General features: G+C 38.7%; 1 pseudogene; it reads left to right on the top strand.

The window, feature by feature from the left end:
• Nucleotides 1-3541: 3541 nt before the first annotated feature.
• On the top strand, nucleotides 3542-4669 carry LOC101414405 (ras-related protein Rap-1b-like; annotated as a pseudogene).
• The last annotated feature ends 20293 nt before the right edge of the window (nucleotides 4670-24962 follow it).

Raw genomic sequence — 24962 nt, 5'->3', positions numbered from 1 at the left:
ATCAAAAGAGAAATTAGGATATATTGTCAGATAAGTGATAAGGAAAACAAAATATTTCAAAACTTATGAGATGCAGCAAAGGCAGGACTTGGTGGGAATTTTATAGCTCTAAATGCTTACATTAAAGTAGAGGAAAGTTCTCTTATCAGAGACCTAACCTCACAACTCTAGTATCTAGAAAAGAAGAGCAAGCAAAGTCCAAAGTGAGCAGAAGGAAGACTATAACAAAGATTAGAGCAGATATAAATGAAATAGAAAAATTTAAGAAAGCAATAGAAAAGTTCAAAACAAAACCAAACTTTGAGTTTTGGGAAAAAAAACAATAAAAAACCTTTAAGTAGTCTAATGAACAAATATATAGAGAGAATGTGAATAACTTAAACCAGAAAGGAAAAGGTGAACATTACTACTGACCCCATAGAACAAGGATAGTAAAAGGATCTTTATGCTAACAATTCAGATAATCTAGATGAAATGGACAAGTTCCTAGAAACATATAAAATATCTACATTGAACCAAGAATAAAAAGAAGACTCAACAAAAATAACAAGTAAAGACATTGAATCAGCAATCAAAAGTCTCCAAAAAAGAAAACCCCAGGGCCAGAATACTTCACTAGTGAATTTTTCCAAACATCCAAAGAAGTATCACCAATCCCACTCAAACTTTCCAAAAATTGAAGAAGCAGGAACATTTTCAAACTCATTTGATGAAGCCAGCATCATTCTAATAGCAAAGTCAGATAAAGATACCACAAGAAAAGAAAATTACAGGAATTTTTTCTTATGAATATAGATGTAAAAAAAAAAATACTAGCAAACTGAATCCAACAGCACTTTAAAAGAATTATACACCATGATCAGGTGGGATTTATCCCAGGCATGCAAAGCTAGTTCAACAAAAGAAAATTAATGTGATACACCACAACAATAGAATGAAGAAAAAAACAAACGAACAAGGCCATGACAAGTAATGCAGAAAAGATATTTGACAATATCCAGCACCACTTCTTGGTAAAAACAAGTAGAAACCTAGAAATGATGGCAACTTCCTCAACATGATAAATGGAATATATGATAAACCCACCATTAACATAATACTGAATGTTGAAAGTCTAAGTCTTTCCCTACAAGATCAGGAATAAGATAAGGATGCCAACTGTCCACTATTATTCAACAATGTACTGGAATTTCTAATGAGAGAAACTACACAAGAAAAGGAAATAAAATGTATCCAAACTGGAAAGGAAATAGTAAAACCTTCCCTATTTGCAAATGACATGATCTTATATAGAGAAAATCCTCAAAAATTTAAAACGGAAGGTACTGTACCTATAAGTGAATTTAATAAGTGACAGAGTACAAGGTTAACATAGAAAACAGTATTGTTTCTATACACAAGTTATAAACAATCTAAAAAGGAAATTTAGAAAAAAAATTGATTTACAACACAAACTGAAAGAATCAATTATGTAGGAATAAATTTAATCAAGGATGTAAAAGAACTGTACTCAGAAAACTATAGAACATTGCTAAAATAGGATGTAGAATTTTTCAACACAATATATATTCTATATCTAACCTTGAAACTCATTGCTATATTCCATTTTATTATTAAGGGAACCTGACATTATATTGGGCTTCACTTTTCAGAAAGTTTTGGATGACAGAGTGGTTCAACAATGGCAGCAGAGGAATACTAGTATGGGATGTTATTGACAGGGGACATATGGTGACAGGGAGTTATAGAGGGCATGTGTCCAGGGTGCATGGAAATGTTTGGATATACTCATAGTGGAAACAATTAAAAACAACAGCTGGGGAGGGTACTGGGTTCCTGGCCAGGGGGAGGCTCTGTCGTGGTCCCTAGGGGAGAAGCAGCAGTCCTCCAGGTGCAATGGCAAGGACCAGGAAGGAATGAGGGTCCAACAGTGACCCCCTGATACTAATGACTATGCTTGTGAGCCTATACACCTGAAATAAGAACAAGGCCTAGAGCAGCACTGTACCTAAGAGTTCCCTCCTGACAGCCTCTGTGTTACTCAAATGTGGCCAGTCTCAAAGCCAAATTCAACATGTAACTGCAATGCCTTCCCCCAGCGTGGGACATGACACCCGGGGATGAGCCTCCCTGGCACCGAGGGATCACTACCAAGTACCAGCTGATGATGTAACTAGAAAATGACCTTGAATTAAAGGTTCAACACGGACCAGCAGAATATCCCTGTCTACATATAATAACAGGAGTTAAAAATGCTGTTTGACCTAAAGTAAGGGGAAATGGAAAGGACAAATGAGTTCATATGGCTATGAGTCTCTAAAAAAGAGTCTGGTGGTTGTCAGAAGGATTGCCCTGAGTAGTGTCTCAGAGAAAGATAAAGTAGATACAACCCCAGGTATTGGTTCTTTTGAGGGCTAAAGAGACCAACAGGTTCTATGGTCATGACAGAAGGAGTTTACTGACATGTCTGTTGGCCCTTCTTTGGAGCTGGTGTTTCTGTGTGATGGAACTGGACTCAGATGTGATCTCTTTTCACAAGCCTTTCATGCTATTTTACTGGAATTGTAGTTGGTGCTGGGGTTTAAGATATATCTAGGGGATTTGAATCTCTGGACTGACAATATGATAGCCAGACCCTGAGTCTCAACAGACTTCAGCTCCTACACTCTGATTTACTGGACTTACCCCACTCAGTTAACATGGAGTTGAAGAATGTCAACCACCACACCATGGAGCCTAGAGTGCTTACAACTGAAAGCAGGAGAATTGAATCCAGTATCCATGTGGAATCTAAGTCCCCTCTTGACATAGATGTGGAATGGACACAACCAAACCAAGGTCCACAGGAAGGAGGAATACAGTAAGGATCAGAATGGACTTAATGATATTCTATTCATGAACTATTGTGGTTAGTAATTGATAAAATGTGGCATTGGTGTGGAAAAAGTGGCCATGGTGGCTGCTGGGTGCAGGGAATGAGAGAAAGAGATGAGATGCGGAGGCATTTTCATGACTTGGAGTTGTCCTGAGTGGTGCTGCAGGGACAATTGCCGGACATTCTATGTCCTCCCATGGCCCGCTGAATGGAACGTGGGAGAGTGTGGGGTATGGTGTGGACCACAGGACAAGGGGTGCAGCAATGCTCAGAGATGTACTCACCAGATGCAATGGATGTGTCATGATGATGGGGGAGAGTGTTACTGTGGGGGGAGTGGTGGTGTGGGGGTGGTGGGGGTGAATGGGGACCTCATATTTTTTTAATGTAATATTTTTTTAAAAAATGAATAAATTGAGCAGAATTTCAAAAAAATATTGAATAAACTATAAGTTTTATGTATTGTAAAAAAAAAGAGTTCCCATTTACTCCCCCTCACAGTTTTCTTTATATTATTGTAGCACCTTTATTGACATTGGTGAAACCATATTACTATAACTGTACCAGGCCATAGTTTATATAAGAATTCAATGCTATGTTGTCCAGTCGCATATATTTTTAAATTTTTATCTGGTAACATGCATGCAATCGAAAATATCGAGAGTCAGGCGTGTAACCAGCCGGAGCGGCGGTGGCAGCGGCAGTACAGCCGTGGCGCCGGGAGCAGTGACCCGGAGGGAGCGCGAGGCGCGGGGAGACTCTGGCTGCGCGGACCCGGTGACAGCGCGAGAGGTACTAGATTTTGACAACTTCACACCATGCGTGAATATAAGCTAGTCGTTCTTGGCTCAGGAGGCGTTGGAAAGTCTGCTCTGACCGTGCAGTTTGTTCAAGGAATTTTTGTTGAAAAATATGATCCTACGATAGAAGATTCTTATAGAAAGCAAGTTGAAGTAGATGCTCAACAGTGTATGCTTGAAATCTTGGATACTGCAGGAACGGAACAATTTACAGCAATGAGGGATTTGTACATGAAAAATGGACAAGGCTTTGCATTAGTTTATTCCATCACAGCACAGTCCACATTTAATGATTTACAAGATCTGAGAGAACAGATTCTTCGAGTAAAAGACACTGATGATGTTCCAATGATTCTGGTTGGTAATAAGTGTGACTTGGAGGATGAAAGAGTTGTAGGAAAGGAGCAAGGTCAAAATCTAGCAAGACAATGGAATAACTGTGCATTCTTAGAATCTTCTGCAAAATAAAAAATAAATGTTAATGAGATCTTTTATGACCTAGTACGGCAAATTAACAGAAAAACTCAAGTGCCTGGGAAGGCTCGCAAAAAGACATCATGTCAGCTGCTTTAATATACTAAATGCATTGTAGCTCTGAGCCAGGTCTGAAGAACTGTTGCCCAATTCAACAGTGCCAGCATTCCAACTTTGTTAAACCTACCAACATCTTAAATGGACTTTCCTGTGGTGGTACCCTTTTAAGAGGCGGATGAAAGCTACTACATCAGTTTGCACATTCTAATCACTTTCCAGTATCACAAGAGAGATTTTTACTTATATCATAGTCCTAGAGTATGCAGCTGGTAAAACCAGAGGCTATGTCCAGTATTACTGCTTAAGAGACATTCTTCATCCACCAATGTTGTACATGTATGAAAATGGTGTACTGTATACTTTAACACACCCCATAAACTTTGTATTGGAGAGTACAATAATGTAAATCCTAAGAGCACCACTATTTTAGCTTAATAAAAGAAAGTCCAAAGAGCTCCTATATAGACTACTCCAGATAACTTCGCTTCTTTGATACTTGTAGCTTATTGTAATTTTTTTTAAGAAATTCAAGGTCATTATCATTGTATTGTACAAAATAAGCGCTTTTTGATTAACGCAGCTATATAGTTTTTTTAATTTTTGAAAAACCTGTGGAGACAGTGATCTTGTCTTTAAAATATGATAGTCCTTTCAGTAAAATGTCTCAGATTAAAGACATTGCCTTTAATATCTGTTGGGAAGGAAATGTCCAGATTTTTCAAATCTCTTATTATATGTTTCCTTTTTTGTTTACATAGGGAACAATGTTTATAGTTGTGTGTACAGTGGGGGTCTACAACAAGAAGTGTATATTTTCAAACAATTTTTTAATGATTTAACAATTTTTGTAAATCATTTTCAGGCTTCTGCAGCTGTAGATTCTCACTGTGAATCCCTTGCTTGCTCATGCATAAGTGTATTTGCAATACCAAATATACAGGTTTAGTATTTTTGCCTGTTAGTGATTGTTTCACATGTGTAACGTTTTGGTTGAGATGTTAAATGGTGGACGAGTACTGCGGATGTGGATGTGGGAAGTAATTTTAATCATGTGTAATTGGTCACAAGGCCTAAGTTACAGTAACTATTGCTGTTTTATTTAACAATGCCTTGTTGCTTTGTATGCATTAACGTTTGGGTGTAAAGATTGTGTGTCTATCCAACAGGGAGCCACAGTATTTAAATTGACCAACCTAATGTTACAACTACTTTGAGGTGGCCAAATGTAAACTAAAAGCCTTAATTAAAGTGGTGCAATTTTGTATAACTTAGCATCAATAGTTCAATAAATTTGGATTGCCATGCAAAAAAAAAAAAAAAAAAAAAAAAGAAAATATCCCCCTTTAACCATATTCAAACATATAATTCAGTGGTGCTAATTACATTTACAATGTTGCACTTCAATCACCACCATCTAATGCCAAAACTATTCCATCATGCCAAACAGAAATTTTGCACCAATTAAGCATTAATTCCCCCACTCTCTTCCTCCATCCCAGATTTGTTCTAGTTTCTGACTCTGAATGTGCTTATTCTACTTATGTCATATAAGTGAGATAAAACAATATTTGTCCTTTTGGGTATGGTTTATTTCATTCACATGATTTTTTAAAAGTTCATCTATTTAGTTAAATGCATTAGAACTCAATTACTTTAATGACTTATTAATATCCCATTGTACATATACAGCACATTTTGCTTATTCACTTATCTCTTGATGGAAACATGGGCTGTTTCTATTTTTTGGCAATCAAGAATAACATAACTATGAACACTGGTGTTCAAATATCTGTTTATGTGCTTGTCCTGGATTGATACTTTTGCAGATCCCAGAAAATTATGTTCTTATGCTAACCAATTTCTATTTATGGAAGCTTATTGTATGTGGGGGCTTCTGATTAGATTGTCGGACCCTTTGATGGGATTGAATTTAGGTGGGGTCTTTGATTCAAGTACTTCAGTGAGGTCTGACCCAGGGTGGGTCTTAACCTTGCTGGAGTCTTTATAAATGGGAGAAACATACAGAGATACAGAGAAAGACAGCTGCAATTTTTACCCTGCCATGTGAGAAACGATGCAGGACCAACTATAGCTGCAGAAATACAAAGAAATTCAAGAGGCTGAGAGAGAGGGGGCAAGAGAAACCCCAAGATTTTGAGAGAGAATCTGGAAGCCAAAATCAGCAGAGCAGTCCAAAGTGAGGAGAAAGGAGAGATGAGCCATGTGCCTGTTCACCCACAACTAAGCTCTAAGGGAAATTAAGTCTGGAGGACAAGGCAAGGACCTCAACAGAGACCAACCTCTATTTTGTTTTTCCATGGGGCAGGACTCTATTATCACCAACAGCTGAATTTGGTGAGAAAGCATCTCTGCTAGTACCTTGATTTGGACATCTTACGGCCTCAGAACTGTAAGTTTTACCCTATACCAATTGTAAAATCCAACCCATTTCTGGTATTTTGCTCCCAGCAGCTTAAGCAAACTAAAAGAGAAATTGGTACCAAGAGAGTGGGGTGCTGTTGCTTGCAAGTACCAAATATGCTGGAATGGTTTTATAAATAGAAAAGGGATGGATTCTGGTAGAATTGAGAAATGCTTGATATAAAAGGCCTAGATTACTTTGAATAGACTGTTGGTAGGAACATATCTCTAGTGTGCTTCTGATGAGGCCTTAGAGAGAAATGATGACTGGATATGAAGGTGATCCTTGATTTAAAGTTGTGAAGATCATGACAAAATTGGCTCCTGATGTTAGATGGAAGGCAGAATTTGAAAGACAAGTTGAACCTTTAGCTGAGGAGAATTCCAAACTAAATGTGGAAAATGTGACCTGGATTCTCCTTGTATCTTACAGTAAAATGAGAGAGGAAAGGTATAAGCTGACAACAGAAAACCTGAGCACAAAAAAATGCCAAGCTTCCAGGAAGCAAGTCCCCAAAGGATAGTGCCCCCTATGAGGACTTAAATTGGAATCCAGCCATCATTTCTCTGCAAGTAAGGATTGGAGTGCAATTATCCAGAAAGGATTTGTGGAAAATCCTATAGTCTGATGGTTAGGGCCCCTGTGAACTGCATGCAAAATCAACAAGCTTTATGCATGATCTGCATGAATAAAACCACTGTTGGCCTGGACTAAAAGGTTCATAAATGTGAAAAAACAATTCAAGGAACAAAATCATAGACTTTATATGGAGTGAAGCAAGCCAGACACAAAAGGGCAAATATTGTGTGATTGTGCTAGTATTAAATCAATGTATTGTGTGAACTCATGGAGTTAATAATTAGAATACAGGTCACCAGAAAATAGAATAAGGGTAGAGAATGGATAGCTGAGGGTACACCTGTGCAGAATTGTTTAAAAAAATTTTGTTTGTAAATCTTTGGAAGTTAATACAAATGATGAAAGCACACCACAGTGCTTGTAACTAGTAGTGCTATTATCTGGGTATAACAGTGGTCAAAAGGGAAAATTTAAGATGTTGTATATTACTAGAAGGAAAGCTAAAAAATATAACATGAAGCTGTATAACATAGTGAAACTTTATTTAAAATGCAAATATGGATGATATTACATGTACAAGACTGTTTTTACAAAATATTAACACAAACTGGAGAGATGGGAACAGAAGAGCAGCTATATATAGCAGGGGAAATCAGATTGAGAGGTGGTGACTTTTTCATCTTTTTTATTATTGGAATAATGAAAATATTCTAATAATGATTGAAGTGATGAATGCACATCTGTATGATTATACCAAATACCATTAATTGTACACTTTAAATGGATTTATACTTTATCAATATGTATCTACAAAATTGATTTGTTAAGAAAAAAAATTAGGGCTTTTATTCAACCATGTCAGTAGGGTTAACTCAGGTTAAATCTCCACCCCCTTGAAAGGCTGATATAAATGGGCACTTACTCAAGAAGGCACAAAAGAAGATACATGAGAAAAGAGAAAGAGCTCCATAGATGCCAGAGGAAAGAACTTTGTCAAGACACAGAAGAGGAGAGGAATTTGATCCTGCAACTTTAGGGAGAGAAAAGCCTTTTGACTGATAGTTTCAGCTGAATAGAACAGAGCTTCTGAGCAGCTAAGGCCCAAGAGATCAGGAAGAGATTGCCTGCCATCTTGCTTCATCATGTGGCACTGACCTTGGTGAGAAATCAACCTTGAGTTGGACTCTTTAGAGCCTTGTAATTGTAAGCTTTTATTCCCAAAAAATATCCGTCATAAAAACCAACAGATTTCTGGTACTTTGCATCAACAACCTTTGGCTGAATAATACACATTCCTATGTTTTCTCCTAGGGATATTTTAGTTAGATTTTTTATATTTATGTTTGTGATCCATTTTGAGTAAACTTTGGTATTCAAAATTAATTTGCAGTAGTAGTCTACCTTCATTCTTTTTCATATGAATTTCCAATTTACCCAATCATTTGTTGAAGAGACTATTTTTCTTTATTGATTGAACGTAAGAAACTTGTCAAAAATCAATCAACCAAAGATGTGAAAGAGAACTTCTGAACTCTCAGTTCAATTCCATGGGTCTGTATGCCTGTCCTTGTGCCAGTGCCATCTATTTCAATTATTGTGGGTTTTTAAAGACATTTTTAAAATGAGGAGGCATGACTACTCCAACTTTATTCTTCTTTCTCAAGATGTTTTTGGCTATTTGGGTCCCATATCCTTCCATATAAATTTGTTGTTTGGTTTTTCAATTTTTGAAAAGAAGGCTGTTAGAATTTTGATTGAGATTATATTCAATCTGCAGTCTCCTTTGGTTAGAATTGACATCTTAATAATGTTGAGTTTTCCAATTCATGACTATGTAGTGTTCTTCAGGGTTTGTTTGTTTGTTTGTTTGTTTTAAGTTCTTTCTGATTTCTTTTAGCAATGTTTTTTTTATTTATTTTATTTTTTTATTCATTTTTTAAAAAATATTACATTCAAAAAATATGAGGTCCCCATTCACCCCCACCGCCCCCACCCCACCACTCCCCCCACAGTAACACTCTCCCCCATCATCATGACACATCCATTGCATCTGGTGAGTACATCTCTGGGCATTGCTGCACCCCATGTCCTGTGGTCCACACCATAGCCCACACTCTCCCACGTTCCATCCAGGGGGCCATGGGAGGACATAGAATGTCTGGCAGTTGTCCCTGCAGCACCACTCAGGACAACTCCAAGTCACGAAAATGCCTCCACATCTCATCTCTTCCTCCCATTCCCCGCACCCAGCAGCCACCGTGGCCACTTTTTCCACACCAATGACACATTTTCTCGATTATTAACCACAATCGTTCATGAATAGAATATCATTAAGTCCACTCTGATGCCTACTGTATTCCTCCTTCCTGTGGACCTTGGCTTGGTTGTGCCCATTCCACATCTATGTCAAGAGGAATAATTTCTTCCATTGCTAGAGTCACAATAATTCTATAGTAGAATACCAGTAAGCCCACTCTAATCCATAATTTATTCTTCCATCCTGAGGACCTTGGGATGGTGATGTACACTCCACCTCTAAATCAAGAGGGAGCATAGATCCCACATCGCTGATGGATGTGATTCTCTGGCTTGTATCTGTAGACTTTCTCGGTTCCCTGGTGTGGTGGTTGATGGTTGACCAACCTCACCTCTCTGTTAGCTGACCTGTGCAAGTCAAATGAACTAGAGAGTAGGTGTTTGCAACTCTACAGAGGCTCAAAGCCCAGACGGCACATAGACAGTTCAGAGATTGAGGTCACCTCAGCATACATCAACCCTGGCACCAACTACAGGTTCAGTTGAAGTGACAGAAGAGGCATGCATAAAGAGGTCACATCTGAGTCCAACTCCATTACACTCAGGAGCAGAAGTTCCAAAGTAGGGCCCACTGCCAAGTCACTGAACTCCAGAACTATCTATCATGACCACAGAACCTGGCTGTTTCTATAGCTGTCAGGAGCACCACTACTTGTGGTTGTGTCTACTTTGGCTGTCTCTGACATCCTGCTGAGATGTGCATAGCACAACCCCTCTGATGAGCTCCTGACTAATTTTGAAGTCTCTTAACCACATAAACTCATTTGTCTTTACAGTTTACCCCTTTTATTCAATGTGCTTTTCTAGTTGCATTACCAGCCAGTGTTTATTAGTAATCCATCTGCACCAGGGAAGTTCATCCTGGGAGTAATGTTCCATGCTGGGGGCAAGGTAATGCATTTTTTTCTTTTTTTTCTTTTTCTCGTTATTTATTTTTTAATGTTACATTAAAAAAATATGAGGTCCCCATATACCCCCCATAACAACTTCTCCCCCCATAACAACAACTTCCTTCCTCATTATGAGACATTCATTGAATTTGGTGAATTCCTCTCTGAGCACCACTGCACCTCATGGTCAATGGTCCAAACCATAGCCCACACTCTCCCACAGTCCACTCAGTGGGCCCTGGGAGGACATACAATGTCTGGTAACTGTCCCTGCAGCACCATCCAAGACAACTCCAACCCCCAAAAATGCCCCCACATTTTTTGAGGAACCACCAAACTGTCCTTCAGAATGGTTGGATCGTTCTACATTCCCACAAGCAGTGAATGAAGGTTCGCATTCCTCCACCTCCTCTCCAACACTTGTAGTCCTCTGGTTTTTTGATAGTCTCAAGTCTAATGGGTATAAGATGGTATCTCATATTAGTTTTGATTTGCATTCCCTAATAGCTAGTGATGTTGAGCATCTTTTCATGTGCTTTTTAGCCATTTGTATACCATCTTTGGAATAATGTCTGTTCAAATATCTTGTCTATTTTGATAGGTTTTTTGACTTTTTTTGAGATATAGTATTTCTTTTTATATGATGGATATTAGGCTTCTATCAGATATATGGTTTCCAAATATTTTCTCCCATTGGGTAGACTGTATTTTCACTTTCTTGATAAATTCTTTTGAGGTGCAAAAGGCTTTAAATTTGAGGAGGTCCCATGTATACACTTTTACTTTTGCTACTAGTGCTTTGGGTATGAAGCTCATGAATCCATTTCCTAGTAACAGTTCCTGTAGATGCTTCCCTATATTGTCTTCAAGGTCTTTATGTTCTTGGCTCTTATATTTAGATCTTTGTTCCATCTTGAGTTGAATTTTGTATAAGGTATGAGATTTTGTTCCTCCCTCATTCTTTTGTATATGTATGTCCTGTTCTCCAAGCAATAGTTGATGAAGAGGCCACTCTCCCAGTTGAGTGGGATTGGTGGCCTTATCAATTATTAGATGACTGCATATGCAAGGATCTATATCAGAAATCTCAATTAGATTCAATTTGTCAGTATGTTTATCCTTGTGTCAATAGCATGCTGATTTGGCCACAGTAGCTTTGTAGTATGTTTTAAAGTCAGGTATCATGATTTCTCGTATTTCATTTTTCTTTTCCAATACATCTTTGGCTATTTGGGGCCTTTTTCCTTTCAAATAGATTTCATAGTTAGTTTTCCCAGTTCATTTAAAAATGCATGGTTGATTTTTACTGGGATTTCAATAAATCTGTAGATCACTTTGTGTAGGATAGACATCTTAATGATATTTAGTCTTCCTTTCCATGAACAGAAAATATTCCTCCATTTATTTAGGTCTTCTTTGATTTCCTTGAACAATGTTGTGAAAGATTTCTGTGTATATGTCTTTTATATCTTCAGTTAAATTTATTCCTAGGTATTTGATTTTTTAATTTACTATTATAAATGATATTTTTTCTTGATTTCCCCCTCAGATTGCTCATTATTATTGTACAGAAATGCTACTGATTTTTGCATATTGATCTTATAATCTATGATTTTACTGAACTCATTTATATGTTGTAGAATCTTTGTTGTAGATTTCTCATTGCTTTCTATGTATAGGATCATGTCCTCTGCAAATAGTGAAATTTTGACTTCTTCCTTTCCAATTTGGATGACTTTTATGTCTGGTTCTTGCCTCAGTGCTTGAACAAGTCCTTCTATCACAATGTTAAATAGAAGTGGTGATAGGGGGTATTCTTGTCTTGTTCCTGATCTTAGAGGGAAAGATTTTAGAATTTTAACATTGCAAATGATGTTAGCTGTGGGTTTTTCATATATACCCTTTATCATGTTCAGAAACTTTTCCTCTAGTCCTACCTTTTGCAGAGTTTTTTTCAGGAAAGGGTGCTGTATTTTGTCAAATGCTTTTTTTGCATCTATAGATATGGTCATGTGATTTTTTTTCCTTTGATATTTTTTCACGGTGTATTACATTGATTGATTTTCTTATGTTGAACCATCCTTGCATACCAGGGATGAAACCCACTTGGGCATGGTGTGTAATTCATTTGATGTTTTGTTGAATACAATTAGCAGGGTTTTTTTGAGGATTTCAGCATCAAGGTTCATTAGGAATATGGCTCTGTAATTTTCTTTTCTTGTGGTGTCTTTGTTTGGCTTTGGTATTAGGGTAATGTTGGCATCATAGAATGAGTTAGGCAATGTTCTTTCTATTTCATATTTTGGAACAGTTTAAGCAAGATTGGTGTTAGTTTTGTAGAATTCACTTGTGAATCCATCTGACCATGGGCTCTTCTTATTTGGAAAGTTTTTAATGACTGGTGTTATCTCTTTCCTTGTGATTGGTTTTTGAGATAGTCAGTTTCTTCCTTTGTCAATGTAGGCTGTTTCTGTGTTTCTAGGAATTTGTCCATTCCCTCTAAATTGCCCTTCTTATGGGCATATAGTTTTTCAACGTATCCTCTTATGATAGTCTTTATTTCTGTGTGGTCAGTGGTGATATTCCCTTTCCTCACTTCTTATTTTTTGTATTTGCATCTTCTCTCTTTTTTTCATTTATTAGTCTAGCTAAGAGTTTGTCAATTTTATTCATCTTCTCAAAGAACCAAATCTTAGTTTTGTTTATTTTTTTCTAGCGCTTTTTTTTTAGTTCTGCTCTGATTTTTGTTCTTTCTTTCTTTCTTCTTCCTTTGGGGTTAGTTTGTTGCTGTTTTAAAAAAAATATTTCCTCCAAGTGTGCAGTTAAGTCTTTGATTTTGGGTCTTTTTTCTTTTTTGATGTTTGAATTTATGGCTATGGATTTCCCTCTCAGTACATTGTTTGCTGCATTCCATAAATTTTGATCTGCTTGTTGTCATTTTCATTAGTTTCAAGGTAGTTACTATCAATATTTGAGATTTCCTCCTCCACCCACTGTTTGTCTACTAGTGTGTTGTTTAAATTCCATATCTTTGTGCCTAATCTGGTTCTCTGGCCCTTGCAGATTTCCAGCTTCATTCGTGTGGTCAGAGAAATTATTTTGTATAATTTCAATTCATTGAGACTTTCTCTGTGGCCTAGCATGTGGTCTGTCTTGGAGAATGATCAATGTGAGCTTGAGAAGAATGTATATTCTGCTGTATTTGGGTCTATTTTTCTGTATATGTCTATTAGGTCTAGATCCTCTAATATATCAATCAAAGTCTTTATTTCTTTATTGATTTTCTGTTTAGATTTTTTGTCTAATAGTGATAATGGTGTAATCAAGTCCCCCATTATAAATGTAGAGGCACCCATTTCTCCGCTTAGTTTTTCCAGAGTTTGTCTCATGTATTTTAAGGTGCCCAGGTTTGTGCCTAAATGTTTATGATTGTTCTTTCTTCTTAAAAAATTACCCCTTTACTAATATGTAGTGTCCATCTTTGTCTCTCACAATAGTTTTGCATTCAAAGTCTACTTTGCCTAATATTAGTATATCTGCTCCTGCCCATATGTTGTTATTGTTTGCTTGTAAGATTATTTTTCAGTGCTTCACTTTCAACCTCCTTGTATCCCTGGATCTTAGGTGGGTTTCTTTTAGACGGCATATAGATGGGTCATATTTCCTTATCCATTTTGCTAATCTGTGTCTTGATAGGTAAGTTTATTCCATTAACATTCAGTTTTATTACTCTCAAGGAATTACTTACATTAGCCATATTTTATTTACAACTGTGTATGTCATATCTTGTTTTTATTTCTCTTTTTGTCTTTTTACTTATTCTTACACTCTCCTCCAACTCTATCTGCCTTTTTTATTTCTTTCTTCCTACAGAACTTCCTTTAGTATTTCTTGAAAAGCAGGTTTCTTATCATCATACTTTCTTAGTTTCTGTTTATCTGTGAATATTTTGAACTCTCCATCATTTTTGAATACCGGCATTGCTGGGTAGAGTATTCTTGACTGGACGTTTTTTTCCTGTGGTATCTTGACTTTGTCATACCACTTCCTTCTTGCCTCCGTGATTTCAGATGAGCAATCAGCACTTAATCTTATTGAGCTTCCCATGTGTGTGATGGTTCTCTTTTCTCTTGCTGCCTTAAGGATTTCCACTTTGCCTTAAGAATTGGATAATTTGAAAATTATATGTCTTGGAGTAGCCCTGTTGTAATTTATACTATTTGGGGTGCACATTGCACTTTCTGGACATGTACATCCATCTACCTCAGTAGGTTTGTAATGTTTTTAGTCATTATTTCCTCCAACGCCCTTTCCATCCCCTTTCCCTTGTCTTGTACTTCTGTTATGCCTCTAATGCACATGTTCGTGCATTTGTATTGTCATTCAAATTCCTTCATCCATGCTGGATTTTTTTCTATCATTTCCACTGTTTGAAGTCAGATGTACTGTTTTCCACATCACTAATATTTTCCTCTGCCTTTTCAATTCTGTTGTTATTTGCTGAGAGCTCATTTTTGATTTCTTGGATGTTCCAATGTTACCATCATATTTGTTATCTTTTTCCATATGTTGCAATTTCTTCTGTATGCTCTCCAAGTGTTTTCTTAATATCCTTACTCTCTTCCTTCACTTCATTTATTGGCCCATGATATTTGTTTGGACAGCTTTGATTAGTTGTTCAATGTTCTGCTCTTCTTCCTGGTTTTAGTTTGTTCATTGGATTGGGCCATGTCTCCCTGATTATTGGTATGGTTTATAATTTTTGTTGCTGTCTGGTCATCATTTTTTCTTGATGGGTTTTTTCAGTGGATTCGCTTCTCCCTCTAGTCTCATATTTTATTTCGTTGTTGTTTGTGTGTGTGTGTTAACTTTTCTCTTTGACATTTTATTCTTCTAATTCTGTTTCCGTGCTGTTGCCTTAGTTCCCTTGGAGGAAAAATTAGGGCCATGGAAACCAAAAGAGCTATGAAAAGAAAAACTATAATAGTAGTATTGATAGTAAATGTTAGCAAAAGAGCCATATAAGCCTTAGAAGAATGAACATTAAACTCATGTAAGCAGTGTACACTTATAGGAATAAAAAAGTTGAATGCCTATGATGAAATGGGAAACTGGATATGGAGAAGTATACAGTATGAATTAAAAGGCCAGTGTGATTAGGAGAGAGGAAAAGAGAAAATAAAGGACAATAACAAAAAGTTAATATAAGGTAGAAAGCAGAATAGAAGTGTTAGAAAAATTTTTTAAAAATGGGGGCTAAACAAAGAGAGGTGGAATGTAAGAGCAACAACAGAATATAGAGGATAGAAAGATGTAGGAAGCAAAGGAGATAGTGTTGGCATTGGTAGCCAAAACCAGTGCACACAGAAAAGAGAAATCAAGGATGAGGAAGCATAGCAAACAAGAAATAAGCCAGCAACACCTACTAGAAAATTAAATGAAAAAATAGGGTAGGGGGATATAGAGGAAGGAAAGACAAGGAAAAAGCAAAACAAAACAGAGAAGCCATCAAACCAGGAGTCAACCAAACATTTAAAAAAAACAGACTTCCCTCTTATGCCCCTGGGTGCTTGTCAGGCTGAAGCTGTTTATCAATCAATTATTCAGGAGCTTTCTCCCTGCATATTTTGATGTGCGTTTTAGTGAGTAATCTTTTCCTTTTTTAGGAAAAATAAGAAACACAAAGGAAGATAATGCAAGGATATTATCTATGTTTTCCCAGTCTCAAAGTACAAGCTAGATTTTTAATATCCCAGTCCAGTGGGTCACTACTCTAAGAGGAGCCAGGAACTGCACCAGAGTCCTTGCACATTCAAGGCTTCAACGCCTCCACTGAGCCAAACTTTTCTTCTGTGTCGATCTGTTCTTCAAAATGAGTCTCCCACCTGGAACAGGATCAACCCTTTGCAATTGAATAAATGAATTAGGTATCTGTCCTTCCCCCTTTCTTCCTTCCCCACTTCCTTCTTTCCCAGTGCAGCAGAAAGCCTGTGTGAGAGCTTCCCTCTGAGATTCAAATGGGACCCTGGTGTACCAATTCACCACAGAAAATAATGACTCAGTCTCTTTGAGAGAAACCACGCACACCTTGCCAGGAACTGGAAATATGCTCTTGGAAGGCTACCAAGCACTTCCTACTGTTCCCCTCCCTTAGGTATCTTGAACAGGGGTAGTTAATTGCCTGACTCCAACTTCTCCCAGACCAATTTTCCCTATCCCAGAGCAGTTAACTAAATCAGGCTTCCTCAGCAGATTTGCTTGCCACCTCTTCCTAGTTTCTCCTCAAACCAACTGGTATGCTCCTCAAAGCTCAATAAGGGGTAGACAATTGAACCTTCACTTGTTGGATTCCTCTGCACTCATCTCCAAAACCCTCCTACTCTCAGAGTTTGTCCAAGAGCAGAGGGGTTTGGGGAACATCTGTTTCAAGGAACGCAGGTTCAGGAAATCAGATTTGGTTAATGTTGGGTTTGGGGAATGTGGATTTGGGGATCACAGGTTCAGGGGATGCATCGTTTGTGAAACACCACCATGTGACCAGTGGGGTTCATGGAATGCCATAGCTACTTGCCCTAATGGAGGGTTTAGCCTTCCCTTAGCTCCAACCACAAGTGCCAGAAACCCACAGTTTTAGCTTGAGCAATTACTTTTTGTCACACTCTCACCAGATTGATGTCTAGAAGCCTCCTGCTTTGTGGGTTTCCAAAACAGCTCACTTAGGCAAGATTTTGTCCCTACTCAGCCATTTTTTGTAGGAGAGATTATGGGGGTGCACTTATTCTGACCCCATCTTGCCTCACATTCCTCTTTTGTCCCACCTTCCTCTAGATGAGTTTTTAACTACTTTGTGTTTTGAGCACCAAGAGCAGCTCTGCTTAGAGAGATAAAGTTTAGCTTGGGGAATTTCTGGTAATTGGAAAGAAGGAAAGGGTTACTGGGGGTGGGATTATGGGTGCTGGGGTGAGATGTATGGAAGGAAGATATTTAGGTACCTCAGCCACCAGTGGGCAAATTACTCTGGGAAAGAAGGGGAAGTAGATCAAGAAAGGATAATCAGGCAGGGAATTGGACTCTGACATTTGTTCTCAGGTCTCTGGCTGGGAAATGGGGATTTTACAGGCTATTGAAGGGGTCATCCTTAAAACTCTGTGTAGTTCCACATGAAAGACCCTCTCCATGACAGCGAGTGATAGGCACTAACTTTGCTTGATCATAGAGTACCTCTTTTGGGTAGTAAACTTAAATACCAGTGAATTTATTTGTGTTTTTCACATAAAAAATTCTGTTAGAGAGAGAGCATGAGCTCTTGAAAACTTCACACTTAGCGAGAGTTGAAAGTTCAGGTTTTCTTTGCTAAGTCAATTTTCCAAATCATAACTGTTACTGAATGTGTTAGCTGATAGGAGTGAGAGAATGACAGGAGAGTGATGTACACTCAAAACCAGTTATACAGGTATGATCTTGACAAATGTTACCTCACTCTAAACAATTACAGTTGGATTGACTCTCTTCCCTCCCTTCTAGTGACTCACTGCCAATCAGAGATGACTGTTTCTGAAAGCAAAGTGGGGCTGGTGGCAAGCTGGGTATGTCAGATATAGTGGATGGTAGGTGGGAAGAAGAGATAGAGAAAGACTGGGAATTCACCTATAAAAGTTTTAGAAGTGGAGGCTTTGAAATCATCTGAACTAATTTTTCCCACTCAAAACCAGGAGATTTAACTAGCATCTTTTATTTATTTTTTTGTCTTTATTCATTTTAGTATTACATTTAAAAAATATGAGGTTCCCATATACCCCCTCACCCCACTCCTCCCCCCAGAGCAACATTCTCCTCCATCATCATGAGATATTCACTGCATTTGGTGAATACATCTCTGAGCACCGCTGCACCTCATGGTCAATGTTCCACATCATAGCCCATACTCTCCCACGTTCCATCCAGTGATCCATGGGAGGACATACAAAGTCTGGTAATTGTCCCTGCAGCACCACCCAGGACAGCTCCAAGTCCCGAAAACGCCTTCACATCTCATCTCTTCCTCGGATTCCCCACACCCAGCAGCCACCATGGCCACTTTCTCCACACCAATGCCACATTTTCTTCGATTACTAATCATAATATTTCATGAATAGAATATCAGTAAGTCCACTCTAATCCATACTCTATTCCTCCATCCTGTGGACCTTGGAATGGTTGTGTCCACTCCACATCTATATCAAGAGGGGACTTAGATTCCACATCGATGCTGGTTGCAATCCTCCTGCTTTAAATTGTAGGCACTCTTGGCTCCCTGGTGTGGTGGTTGACCTTCCCCTCCATGTTAGATGAGTGGGGTAAGTCCAATAAAACAGAGTGTAGGAGTTGAAGTCTGTTGAGGCTCAGGTCCTGGCTATCATATGGTCAGTCCAGAGATTTAGATCCCCTGGGTATATATTAAACCCCAGCACCAACTACAATTCTGGTAAAGTAACAGGAAAGACTTGTGAACAAAGATCACATCTGAGTCCAGCTCCATCACACAGAAACACAAACTACAAAAGTAGGGCCAACTGACATGGCACTGGACTCCATCTGCCATGACCATAGAACCTGTGGGTCTCTGTAGCCCTAAGAAGAACTAGTAACAGGGGTTGTATCTACTTTATCTGTCTCTGGGACTCTGCTGAGGTGTGCATGAGGGTGACCCCTCTGATAACCTCCCAACTCTTTTTTGGTGACTCATAGCCATATAAACTCATTTGTCCTTTCCATTTCCCCCTTGATTCAGGTCAAAAAACATTTTTAACTGCTGGTATTATATGTAGACTGAGATATTCTGCTGGTCCGAGTTGAACCTTTTATTCAAGGTCCTTTTCTAGTCAGATCATCAGCTGGTACTTGGTAGTAATCCCTCGGCACCAAGGAGGCTCATCCCTAGGAGTCATGTCCCATGCTGGGGGAAGGTAACACATTTATATGCTGAGTTTGTCTTCAAGACTGGACACATTTGAGCAACACGGAGGCTCTCAGGAGGTAACTCTTAGGCACACTGCAGCTCTAGGCCTTGTTCTTTTTTTTATTTTTTTCTTTTTTATTGACTTTGTAATAATATTACATAAAGAATATATATATGAGGTCCCATTCAATCCCACCCCCCCACCCCACCTCTCCCCCCCCCCCCCAGCAACACTCGTTCCCATCATCATGACACATCCATTGCATTTGGTAAGTACATCTTTGGGCACCTCTGCACCTCATGGTCAGTGGTCCACATCATGGCCCATAATCTCCCCCATTCCATCCAGTGGGCCCTGTGAGGATTTACAATGTCCGGTGATTGACCCTGAAGCACCATCCAGGGCAGCTCCATGTCCCAAAGACGCCTCCACCTCTCATCTCTTCCTGTATTTCCCCATACCCATCAGCCACCCTGTCGACTTTTCCCAATCCAATGCCACCTCTTCTATGTGGACATTGGATTGGTTGTGTCCATTGCACCTCTATGTCAAGAGGAGGCTCAGATTCCACATGGATGCTGGATGCAATCCTCCCACTTTCAGTTGTAATCACTCTAGGCTCCATGGTGTGGTGGTTGTCCTTCTTCAACTCCATCTTAGCTGAGTGTGGTAAGTCCAATAAATCAGATTGTAGGTGCTGGAGTCTGTTGAGGCTCAGGACCTGGCTATCACATTGTCAGTCCAGAGATTCAAATCCCCTAAATATATCTTAAACTCCAACACTAACTGCACCTCCAGCACATTAGCATGAAAGTCTTATGGAGAGAGATCCCATCTGAGTCCAGGTTCATCACACATAAACACCATTTCCAAAGAGGGGCCCTCTGACCTAGTAGTTAACCCCATCGGCCATGACCATAACTCCCATGGGTCTCTTTAGCCCTCAAAGGAACCAATATCTGGGGGTTGTATCTGCTTTATCTGTCTCTCAGACTCTGCTCAGTTGTGCATAAGGGCAATCCTTTTGCCAGCCTCCAGACTCTTTTGTAGAGACTCGTAGCCATATAAACTCATTTCTCCTTTCCATTTCCCCCTTACATTAGGTCAAACAGCATTTTAAAGTCATGTTATTTTATGTAGACAGGGATATTCTGCTGATCCGCATTGAACCTTCCGTTTAAGGTCATTTTCCAGTTGCATCATCAGTTGGTAGTTGATAGTGGTCCCTCGGTGCCAGGGAGGCTCATCCCCGGGTGTCGTGTCCCACACTGGGGGGAAGGCATTGCATTTACATGCTGAGTTTGGCTTCGAGACTGGCCACATTTGAGTAACATGAAGGCTGACAGGAGGAAATTCCCAGGCACAATGCTGCTCTAGGCCTTGTTCTTATTTTAGGCTTATCAGCTCACAAGCATAGTCATTAGCGTCAGGGGCTCCCTGTTGAACCCTCACTCCCTCCCGGTCCCCGCCGCTGCACCTGGGAGACTGTCGCTGCTCCCCTAGGGACCACGACAGAGCACCACTGTAGGCCTTGTTCTTATTTCAGGTGCACAGGCTCAGAAGCATAGTCATTAGTATCGAGGGCTCATTGTTGGACCTTCATTGTTTTTTGGCCTTTGCTGTTGCACTTGGGGGATTGTTGCTCTCCATTTGGTGACTGTGATATAGCTCCCCTGGCTAGGATCTCAGCAATCCCTCATTTGTTGTTTTTAATTGTAACCCCTATGAACATATCCAAACATTTTTATGTACCCTGGATATATGCCCTGTAGAATTCCCTGTCAACCATGTGCCCCCTGTCAATAACATCCCACACCAGTATTCCTCCGCTGCCATTGTTGAACCTCTGTGATCCAAAATTTCCTGAAAAGTGAAGCCCAATATATTGCCAGGTTCCCTTAATAGTAAAATGGAATATAGCAATGAGTTTAAAGGTTAGATGTAGAATGCATATTAATTTGGAAAAATTCTGCATCCTATCTTTTTCTTTTCTTTTTTCTAATTATTAAGCTTATCTTCACAAGAGTTTTAGGTCACAATACTTCATATATACAATATACAGTACTCCCACATATCCAACATAAAACCTCCTCCCTTCCACAGCAATAACCTTTTTACATATTCATACTATATTTATTGAAACTGATGTACAGATTTTGAGACAGCAGCTTTCAAAGAAGGTAACATTTGTGTTTACATTGTGTTTTATATTTTAGACTATATAATTTTCTAAATTTTTAGTTCTCTTATGTTTTACATTATGATTTATATTTTAGCCTATCAGCCCCTCTATATTTTTGGTGTAATTTTACATGTCTTATATCCATGCTTGCATACTCTTGCAAAACACTTCTATTGCCCACACAGTTACATTGGTTCTATCTAGTCAATACCTCTTTCCCCATTCCCTTAGGACCCACAGTGACAGTCAATCCTCATTGCTTGAAGGGCCATGTTCAGAGATAGTTGCAACAGTGTTGAGGGCTTGACATGCTCAACTGCCCTAATGCCCTGGGAGCCACCATTTAAATCCCAGTTAAGCAGAACCCTATATGAGTCCACATTGTCCCAGAGTGGTGATTATTTCTCAATACCTAGGTCCCGGATTCCTATTTTTGTTTTTTTTCAGAATTAATAGGTATTTCCAGAAGAGCCTGGAATCTAAAACTAGTGAATTTGAGTTTACATTCACTGGAATACATAAACCCAATTGGAAGGTGGGGGAATGGAGTAAGTGTTATCAAATAAATATTTTGAGTGCTTGCTGGCCAGGAACAGGATATCATGAATTACAGTCATTCAACAAGCTTTTATTACAGTGTGTGCAAATATGTGCTTCATCCAGGGTTGGTGGAATTTTCTTAATTTTTCTTCCTTTTAAATTTTATTTTTAAGGAAGCTTTATATTACATAAGTGGTACATTGAAAATATTGGGGGATTCCATATAACCCATCCCCTCCTCCTCACACATTTTTCCCCATTAACAAGAACCTTCATTGGTGTGCTACATTTGTTATGACTGATGAAAAAACATATTGAAGCACTACTACTTAATCAATAGTTTACATTATTGATTACAAAGTGCACCACATGATTGTATAGATTTTGATAAAATGTATAATGGCCTCTATCCATCATTGCAATGCCATGCAGAAAAATTCCAATGTTCCAAAAATACCCCATGTTACGTAATTCTTCCATCCCTCTACCCTCAGAAACTCTGGTGATTACTGCCTTTAAAAAAGATTCCATTGATAGAATAATAATGTCTATTTTACTCCATAGTTGCATTTCCCCCTTATGTTTGTTCATTCCTCAATCTTGAGGACTTTGGGAAGGTGATGCCTATTCTGTTTCTGGTTGACAAGGGTCTTAAAACCCTTGGGGCAGATGGATGGGACTGCCTTGCTTGACGTACTCTCTGTTTTTTGGAATGGGTGTTGTCCATCTTCATTCTTTTGCTAGTTGTCCTGGGTTAGTCCAGTGAACTGGAGATTAGGTATAGCAAGTTTTCTGAGATTCAGGGATCAACTGGCATATGAACAGACTGAAGACTTAAATCTCTGGGACAAATACTTAATGAGTATATTGCTAAATATATGTTCAAATAAAAGGGGAAGAAAACCATGTTTAGGAAAATTATAAATGAGTCTAACTCTCTTACATTGGGGTACATATATTCCAAGATAAAACCCAATGACAGGGTGCCAAATTCCTGAGATTGTCCTGCTGGTAATGTCCAGATGTCTCTAAAGTCCTCAGGAGCATCCTTGCTTGAGGAACTATTTCCTGTGGCAGTCAGTCAGATTCTCCTGAGACATGCATAAGAGTAACCTCTGGAATAGCCTCCCAACACACTTTTAAATCTCTTAGCCATAAAAACTAATTTGCATTTAATACTTTCCCCTTTTGTTCACATTCTTTTCCCCACTGCATGACTAGTTGGCACTTAGTAATAATCCCTTGTTGCCAGGGAGACTCATCACTGGGAGTCATGTTTCACCCCAGGGAAAGGTAGTGATTTTATATGCTGTGTATGGCTTAGAAAGTGGCCACATTTGAGCAACAAAGATGTCTGGAGGTAATTCTTAGGCAATATGTAATAGTACACTATTTTCAATTTCACAAAAAATAATGTCCAAAAGTACAACCATCAATATCAAGGGCAAGGAAGTGGACTTGGCCCAATGGATAGGGCATCCGTCTACCACATGGGAGGTTTGTGGTTCAAACCCCGGCCTCCTTGACCCGTGTGGAGCTAGCCCATGTGCAGTGCTGATGCGCGCAGGGAGTGCTGTGCCACGCAGGGGTGTCCCCCATGTGGGGGAGCCCCATGCGCAAGGAGTGTGCTCCATAGGGAGAGCCACCCAGCATGAAAGAGGGTGCAGTCTGCAAAGGAATGGCACCCGCCCACACAGAGAGCTGACATCAACAAGATGACACAATAAAAAGAAACACAGGTTCCCATGCCGTTGACAAAAACAGAAGGGGACAGGGAAGAAGACGCAGCAAATAGACACAGAGAACAGACAACCGGGGAGGGGTGAGGGGGGGAAGGGGAGAGAAATAAATAAATAAATCTTTTTAAAAGATCAAGGGCTTGGTCATAGTGGGTTATACCATTGGGTGGAGACCCATACAATGAGAGTGAAGCTATTACCCACATCCTGGGAGGACTGATGTTCTCAAACAGAGGGAATTGTATCTCTCAAGAGAATTGGTGGCTCTCAGTGGGTTAGGGCAGTTGAGTATGTTAAGCCCTTGGCATTGTTGCATGTATCTGTGAATATAGTCCTTCAAGTAATTAAGATTGATTGTCACTGTGACCCTGATGGGAGGGGGAGAGAGGTATTGATTAGATGGAATCAGTGTAACTGTGGAGCAATGGAAGTGTTCCAAAAGATAATGTAATAATGGGTATAGGACATGTTAAATTACACCAAAAGTGTATAAAAGTCTATAGGCTCAAATGTAAACCATAATGTAAAACATAAGATAACTCAAAATTAGAAAATTGTATTGTCTAAAATATAAACCATAATGTACACCAAAATGGAGCCATGTTTGAAAGCTATGATTCAATATCTCTACATCAGCTGCAGCAAATATAATATGAATATTTTAAAAGATCACTGTTGGGAAGGGACAAAGTGTTTTTTTTTGTTGGATATGTGGGAGTACCCTATGTTGTATATGTGAATTACTGTGGTCTAAAACTTTTGTGTAGACAAGCATAATAATTAGAATAGAAAAGAAAGAATGTAGACACCGAGGAAGAAATGAAAAAAAAACTTGCCTTGCTACTGTACATACAGGGCAACACCTATCGCAGTGATGAAAGGCAAAATGTCAAAAACCAAGCTTTTCGATTTTGTCATTTTTTGACAGCCCGATTTATTTTTCCTTTATTTAATTTTTCTAAATTACTATGTATTCTATATCTAATCTTTAAACTCAACACTATATTCAATTTTACTATTAATGGAACTTGGCAATATATTAGGCTTCATTTTTTTTTTTTTTTTTTTAGTATTGAAAATGTTTTTTTTTTTTTAATTTTTTTATTTTTTATTGACTTTGTAATAATATTACATTAAAAATATTAT

Source organism: Dasypus novemcinctus, chromosome X (genome assembly GCF_030445035.2).
Source record: "Dasypus novemcinctus isolate mDasNov1 chromosome X, mDasNov1.1.hap2, whole genome shotgun sequence".
NCBI classification, from domain to species: Eukaryota; Metazoa; Chordata; class Mammalia; order Cingulata; family Dasypodidae; genus Dasypus; species Dasypus novemcinctus.
This window is presented reverse-complemented; position numbering and strand designations above follow the sequence as displayed.